Raw genomic sequence first — 6,849 nt, 5'->3', positions numbered from 1 at the left:
GTTCCTGTGCCTGCACCATCTCCATCTCCTTATCTTCAGCTCTGCTCCTCCTGGCTCTGACATCAGAGCCAAAGAACAGATCACTCTGTCACTCACTGCTGCAGAGCCCACCAGAGACCCTGCGGAGCCCACCTGAGACCCAGCACATACCAGAGACCCTCGCAGAGCTCACCGGAAACCTGACACAGCCCACCTGAGAGTGACCCTGCAGAGTCCATCTGAGACCCTGCAGAACCCACCATAGACCCAGCAAAGCCCACCATGGACCACGCAGGGCCTACCTAAGACTCCACAGAGCCCACCTGAAACACTGCAGAGCCAGCCCCAGACCCCGCACAGCATAGACCCAGCACAGCCCACCTGAGACCCAGCACATACCAGAGTTCCTGCAAAGCCCACCTTAAACCTCACACAGCCCACCTGAGAGTGACCCTGAAGAGCCCACCTGAGACCCCACAGAACCCACCTGAGATCCTGCAGATCCACCTGAGACAATGAAAATACCAGAGACCCCACACAACTCACCTGAGACCTCACACAGCCCACCTGAGAGTAACCCTGCAGAGCCCACCTGAGACCCCTCACAGCCCACTATAGACCACAAGAGCCCACCTGTGATCCCGCACAGCCTACCTGACAGTGACCCTGCAGAACCCACCATAGACCCCACACATACCAGAGACCCTGCACAGCCCACCTGAGAATGACTCTGCAGATTGCACCATAGACCCCACAGAGCCCTCCTGAGACCCTGCATAGCCCATGGGAGAGTTACCATGCAGAGCCCACCATAGACTTTCTATGGTGGGCTCTCCAGGGTCTCAGGTGGGCTGGTCGGGGTCCCTTTCCCTGCACAATGTGCTCCTCTTACCTGTCAGCCCCGAGCTGTCGCTGCTGGGCCTTGCCTCCTCTACCTCTGCTGTCAGGCCCTGGCTTCCTCCGTCACCGCAGGGCCCCGGCCTCCTCGGCCACCTCCGCCGCATGCTGAGCCCTGCCCTCCTCCCCCACCAGCGCCACCGAGGCTATGCCCCGACCTCCTCCACCACCACCGCCAGGCCCCGGCCTTCTGACCGGGCCCCATAGTGACCCATGCGGTTGTAGTTAAGCCACTGGGGTTGAATGTATTCAACTACACATTCTATTAGTCCAGATTATTTGTATATGCTGTGTTAAACCCTCTGACAGTTTCTTCTATCTCTTGGGGACTCCATTGGTGAAATCTCAATGCTGTGTTCCCAAGTCTGCATACATGCTGTGCCCATTATGAGGGGCTCCCATGATCCCTGCTGGATTTATTATTTGTTTTACATTATGAAAATGTAACAGGAGTAGCTGGAACACACAGAGGTTGGCCAGAGACACCCCAAACTTCTAGGTGGACAGGATCAGAGCGGGGAATGATGGTATGGGGCCTATCTAAGACATCTAACACCAAGATCCACCTATAGCTTAAAGGAGAACTATGGGGTAAGTGTTTTTCCACATAGTTCTCCAAAGGGTCACGGGAGGTCACAAACTAGCATCCTCCCGTGACCCAAAGCTCAGTATGTGGCGAGCTACAGCTCTCTATATACTGAGACCGCCGCAGCCAGGACGGATCCCTACATTACTGTCGAGATCCACCCAGCTGCGTGATTGACAACTGGCTCTGCCTATCTAGAGGCAGAGCCAGCTGTACCCACCACCTCCCCCGTCCATTCCTCCAGTCAGCGCTGGAGGATGGTGGAGGCAGGGAATCCCTGCAGGGAGCCGTGAGTGACAGTCACGGCTCTCTGCAGGGAGATGATGGAGAAGTGAGCGAGCGACGGTATGTGTTCGCTCACTTCCCGATCTATTGACAGTCTCATTGTCACACGTCGGCTCGAACTATGAGGATGAGTGAAAATCACTCACCTCATAGTTCTCCTTTAAGTATCAGTTTTGGATGGATTGACCCTTTAAAATGGTGAGAGCACGGGTGTAGTGCACGTGATCCGAGGTGATAACAGTGGGAAGATGACCTCTGCACTTTTATCTATGTAATCTAAGCTGTCACTCCTCTCTATACATTGCCATATAACACTCAATCTCTCAATCAATTATTAACAAGCTCCTCTAACATAAACTATTACACTCTATAAATCTTCTTCAACAGAAACCAAGCTGCCTTTCAGAAACCCTAAAGATTTATGGCTAATTAGTTACCAGAGGGGTTGTAAATCTGCTGAATTACCTCTGAAACCAATTGTTCTACATCAAGGTGACATGGAAGCGACTTTCAGAGGTCTCCACAAGTTTCTGTCTGATAAGAGTAGAATAACTGGAGACTTATCTTCAAAAGATCAGTGTGTATCTACTGTACATTTAACCTATATTTCCTTATCAGTGCCGGGGCTAAGTCCTTCAGCACCAAAGGCAAAAATGCCAACGCGCACATAGACAGCGATGGATGGTTGGGACCGCAAGAGGCCCAACAGGGGTCAGGAGACCCACATATAGAGAGTGCGAGGTGGTGGTGGCCACAAGAAGAGGAGCAGGGGTCAATAGGTCCGCATACAGAAAGTGAGAGATAGTCATGATCACGGGAGGAGCAGCATGGCTGATGAGGTACACATACAGAGAGTGAGAAATGGTTGGGATCACAAGAAGCCCAACAGGGGTCAGGAGACCCACATATAGATTGTGAGAGATGGTTGTGACCACAAGAGGAGCCTCAGGGGTCAAGAGGTCCACATACTGAGAGTGAGAGATAATCAGGAACACAGGAGCAATAGCATGGCTCAAGAGGCACACATACAGACAGTGAGAAATGGTTGGGATGGAAAAAAAGGGGCAACGGGTCAGGAGACCCACGTATAGAGAAGGAAAGTTGGTTGTGACCACAGGAGGAGCCTCAGGGGTCAAGAGGTCCACTTACTGAGAGTGAGAGATAGTCAGAATCACAGGAGCAGCAGTATGGCTCAAGAGGCACACATACAGACAGTGAGAAATGGTTGGGATCACCTAAAGGGGCAACAGGGGTCAGGAGACCTATATGTAAGGAGCATGCAGATGCAATCAGGATTGCAATAGGATAGCATGAGCCAGTAAGTCCATTAACAGGTGCATAGATGGTCAGGAACACAAAAGGAAGCAGAAGCAACAGGGATCGGGAAACATAGAGAGACTGGGCAATAGTCAGGACCACAGAAGAAGCAGAAGGCATCAAGAGGCCCACATACAGAGAGTGAGAGACGGTCAAAACCACAAGAGGAGCGACAGGGGTCAAGCAGCCCACATACAAAGCGTGGGATATGGTTGTGACCACAAGAGGAGCAACATGGTCCAAGAGACCTACTTATACACTAACACAGAGAATGTAGATGGTCAGGACCAAATGGAGAAACTGGACTGGTCCAGGACCTCAAGTTTCAGAAATTTCCTCTTAAGTTCTTATGTTTACTGTACCAGTGGTTTCTTCTATAGGCACGTGGTGGACGCAGGGTTTTCCATTACAACACTGAGGGTGATCATGTGATTATAGAAAAGTTGGAGCTTCCCAGTTAGCACTGCTGCTGACAAATTTCAGCAAGTAAAGTTTAAATTAAAATATTATTGGGGTCTACAGAACAAAACGGGTAAGGTTCAATGTACCATGGAGTCAGATAAAATCATTGTAGATCTGTAAAAAATAATTTAAGGCAACTGGACTCGCTGTATTTTCCTTGAAGACATTTCACTGGACATCCGACCAGCTTTCTCAATTCAGAATGACTTGTACAAAAAATTATCTGGGAATAAATATGGTGAATGTTGCTCCAATCCGCATAATCTGTTAGTCGCAACAAGGTGTTGATTGCATTTGCATAATTGGAGTCTATATAATAGAGGTGGGGGGCTGAGGGGCGTTGCTGTTACTTAGATCTGCCAGAACAGAGCACTGTAGTGTGAGAGTAGGAAGCAGCATTTTCGCAAATGTAAAACTGATACTGCCCGGATCTTTGGAAAGCATTCTTTCATTTAGTCACTTCCAAAGCCTGCAGCCCCGGCACCCAGATTTAATTTGCCCCTAGATCTATGTGCGTGGCCCCCAAGGGCTGGTGTTGAGCAGCCCTTCCTTATCATATTTATCAATAAGCTTTGCTTTCTGCGGCCCCTTTCTCTGCCAATATCTCCTGCTCAGCACATGCCTCCTTCTTGATGGATCATCTTGGCATCTCCTCTCCTGGCATAGCCGTACCATCGTCTCTCTTTCTTGCCTCCCAACATTTACTCGTTTTGTCTCATTTTTCAAATACTTTATCAGTGGACTGACATTACCAGGAACCGCACTCGTTCATAATTTATCCAAACCGCTCACACAGCAAGATTTCTTGCCAACCCCCACCCTGAAATAATAAAAAAAGACAACATTGGCAAAGGACGGGAATAGGCAGTTCAGCCAAAATTGCTTTTATTGCAATCTCTCTATTGGTTATTCTGATCACTGCTGGGTCTGTTGTAGAGAATAATCGTATTTCCTTCTAATGTGGTTATACAGCAAGTCTCATGTTGAAATATTGAGATGAAATCAAGCCATGGTGTTTAAAAGTGGATGCGAGGAGAGCATCTCAGTCTTGCATCAACCATACTTCTCCCAGGTCAGTACTGAAGGCACTGCATCAGCACGACCACCAGGAAACTAGCAGAAAGAGGGGTCAGCCATGGTAACCTCCATGCTTCCTCATTGCAAGTTTCCTTTAAAAGTACCTTTTACTCTTCTGTGGTTGGCCACAGCTGCAATTCCTAAGCAGCCACAGTGTTTATAATGCATGTAGACCCGTGTTGGGGGCCTTTTACTGGGACTGACCCCATGATGGACTGATGTTGGAACCAGGGTGCACTATAGCATCTTACTTGTGAACTCTGATCAGCTGAATACAGATGATGTCTGGCCAATATAGATACAAAAGCCTGTGAACACCCAACCATCATACTTATAAGATCTTATTGGACATCCAATTGCAAAACTATTGGCATTTATATGGAGTTGCCTCCCCCCATCTAAAACCATGGGTATTGATATAGGGTTGCCTCCTATCCAAAACCATGGGCATTAATACAGAGTTGCCTCCCCCCATCTAAAACCATGGGTATTAATATAGAGTTGCCTCCCCCCATCTAAAACCATGGACATTAATATGGAGTTGCCTCCCCCAACTAAAACCATGGGCATTAATACAGAGTTGCCTCCCCCCATCTAAAACCATGGACATTAATACGGAGTTGCCTCCGCCCATCCAAAACCATGGGTATTAATATAGAGTTGTCCACATCCAAAATCATGAGCATTAATACGGAGTTGCCTCTCCTATCTAAAACCATGAGTATTAATACAGAGTTGCCCCCCATCCAAAACCATGGGCATTAAAACGGAGCTGCCTCCCCCATCTAAAACCATGGGCATTATTACGGAGTTGCCTCCCTCCATCCAAAACCATGGGTATTAATATAGAGTTGCCCCCCCCCATCCAAAACCATGGGTATTAATATAGAGTTGTCCACATCCAAAATCATGAGCATTAATACGGAGTTGCCTCTCCTATCTAAAACCATGAGTATTAGTATAGAGTTGCCCCCCATCCAAAACCATGGGCATTAATCCGGAGTTGCCTCCCCCCTTCTAAAACCATGGGTATCACTATGAAGTTTCCCCCACCCTCCTTGTGGCTATAACAGCCTCCGCTCTGTTGGGAAAGGTTTCCACGAGGTTTTGGAGGGTGTCTGTGGAATTTTGCGCTCATTGAGCCAAAAGAACATTTGTGAGGTCAGGTACAGATGTTGGATGAGAAGACCTGGCTCATGATCAAGGTTCCAATGCATCACAAAGGTGTTCAGTAGGGCAGTGCCGGTGCTGCCACCAGGCAAACTAGGCACCCGCCTAGGGCGCACTGACGCCTAGGGTGCAGCCTTGACCACTCACAATTCCTCCCCCATGGTGCCCCCCCCTATTTCAACTTTCTCTCTCAGGTCCGCTCCTCTGCTCAGTTGCTGGTGTTTCAATAGCCAGTCAGCTATTGGCGATTTCAAATGAAAATAGCCAATAGCAGTCTGGCTATCGTCCCGGCTGCTTACATCCATCTATCGCCTGTGGAAGCTAGCCTGCAGGAGGGGATTGGGGGCTGCGCCGCTGGAAGGGGGCTGGTGGGGGGGTTGCAAGTAGCTGGTCTTGCCTAGGGGCACCAGCCTTGCAGTAGGGTTAGGATCTGTGCAGGCCACTCGAATTCCTCCACACCAATCTCATTGAACCATGTCTTGATGGAACAGTAAAGGGCTCTGTTGTCACAAGGTTGGAATTGCACAATTGTCTGAAATCTCTTGGCATGTTGTAGCATTACAGTACCCTTCACGAGGAACACGTAATCATGTAGAGGGATGTCCCCACATACTGTAGCTGGAATTTCGGAAGGTCATGCATCAATGTCATACACTCCAGGATTCATTTGATTCAGCCGAGCTGAATAATTGTTATAATCATAGTTTTGTTCCTCCTTGAGTCATAGACGTTTTTCCCCCACGCCTAAATTGAGCATCGGGTCATAGTGCCAAGGTATTGCAGATTATACAGTGCAGACGATTTTACATATGTTGAGGAATGCAGGATTCTGGTTAGACAGTAAAGGAAACCCCCAGAGAAATGCCTGGCTCAGTACATTTCAGTGTGGGGCTTTTATAGGCTCCCATGGCCAACATCACAGCTTGGGACTGTTAGGTTTCAGCACTAAGGGCAAATGCAAAGTCCAGCTTCCAGCAGTATCAATAGAAAGTCGTTCCTTTCTGCCACTAGATGTCCTCAGACTTACAGGTTCAATTATATTACCCAGCTCCATTCAAACCGGAAGATTGAAGACA

This window comes from Nanorana parkeri, unplaced genomic scaffold (genome assembly GCF_000935625.1).
Source record: "Nanorana parkeri isolate BGI_ZX_2015 unplaced genomic scaffold, ASM93562v1 scaffold2055, whole genome shotgun sequence".
In the NCBI taxonomy this organism is placed as follows: domain Eukaryota; kingdom Metazoa; phylum Chordata; class Amphibia; order Anura; family Dicroglossidae; genus Nanorana; species Nanorana parkeri.
Note: the sequence above shows the minus strand (reverse complement) of the source record.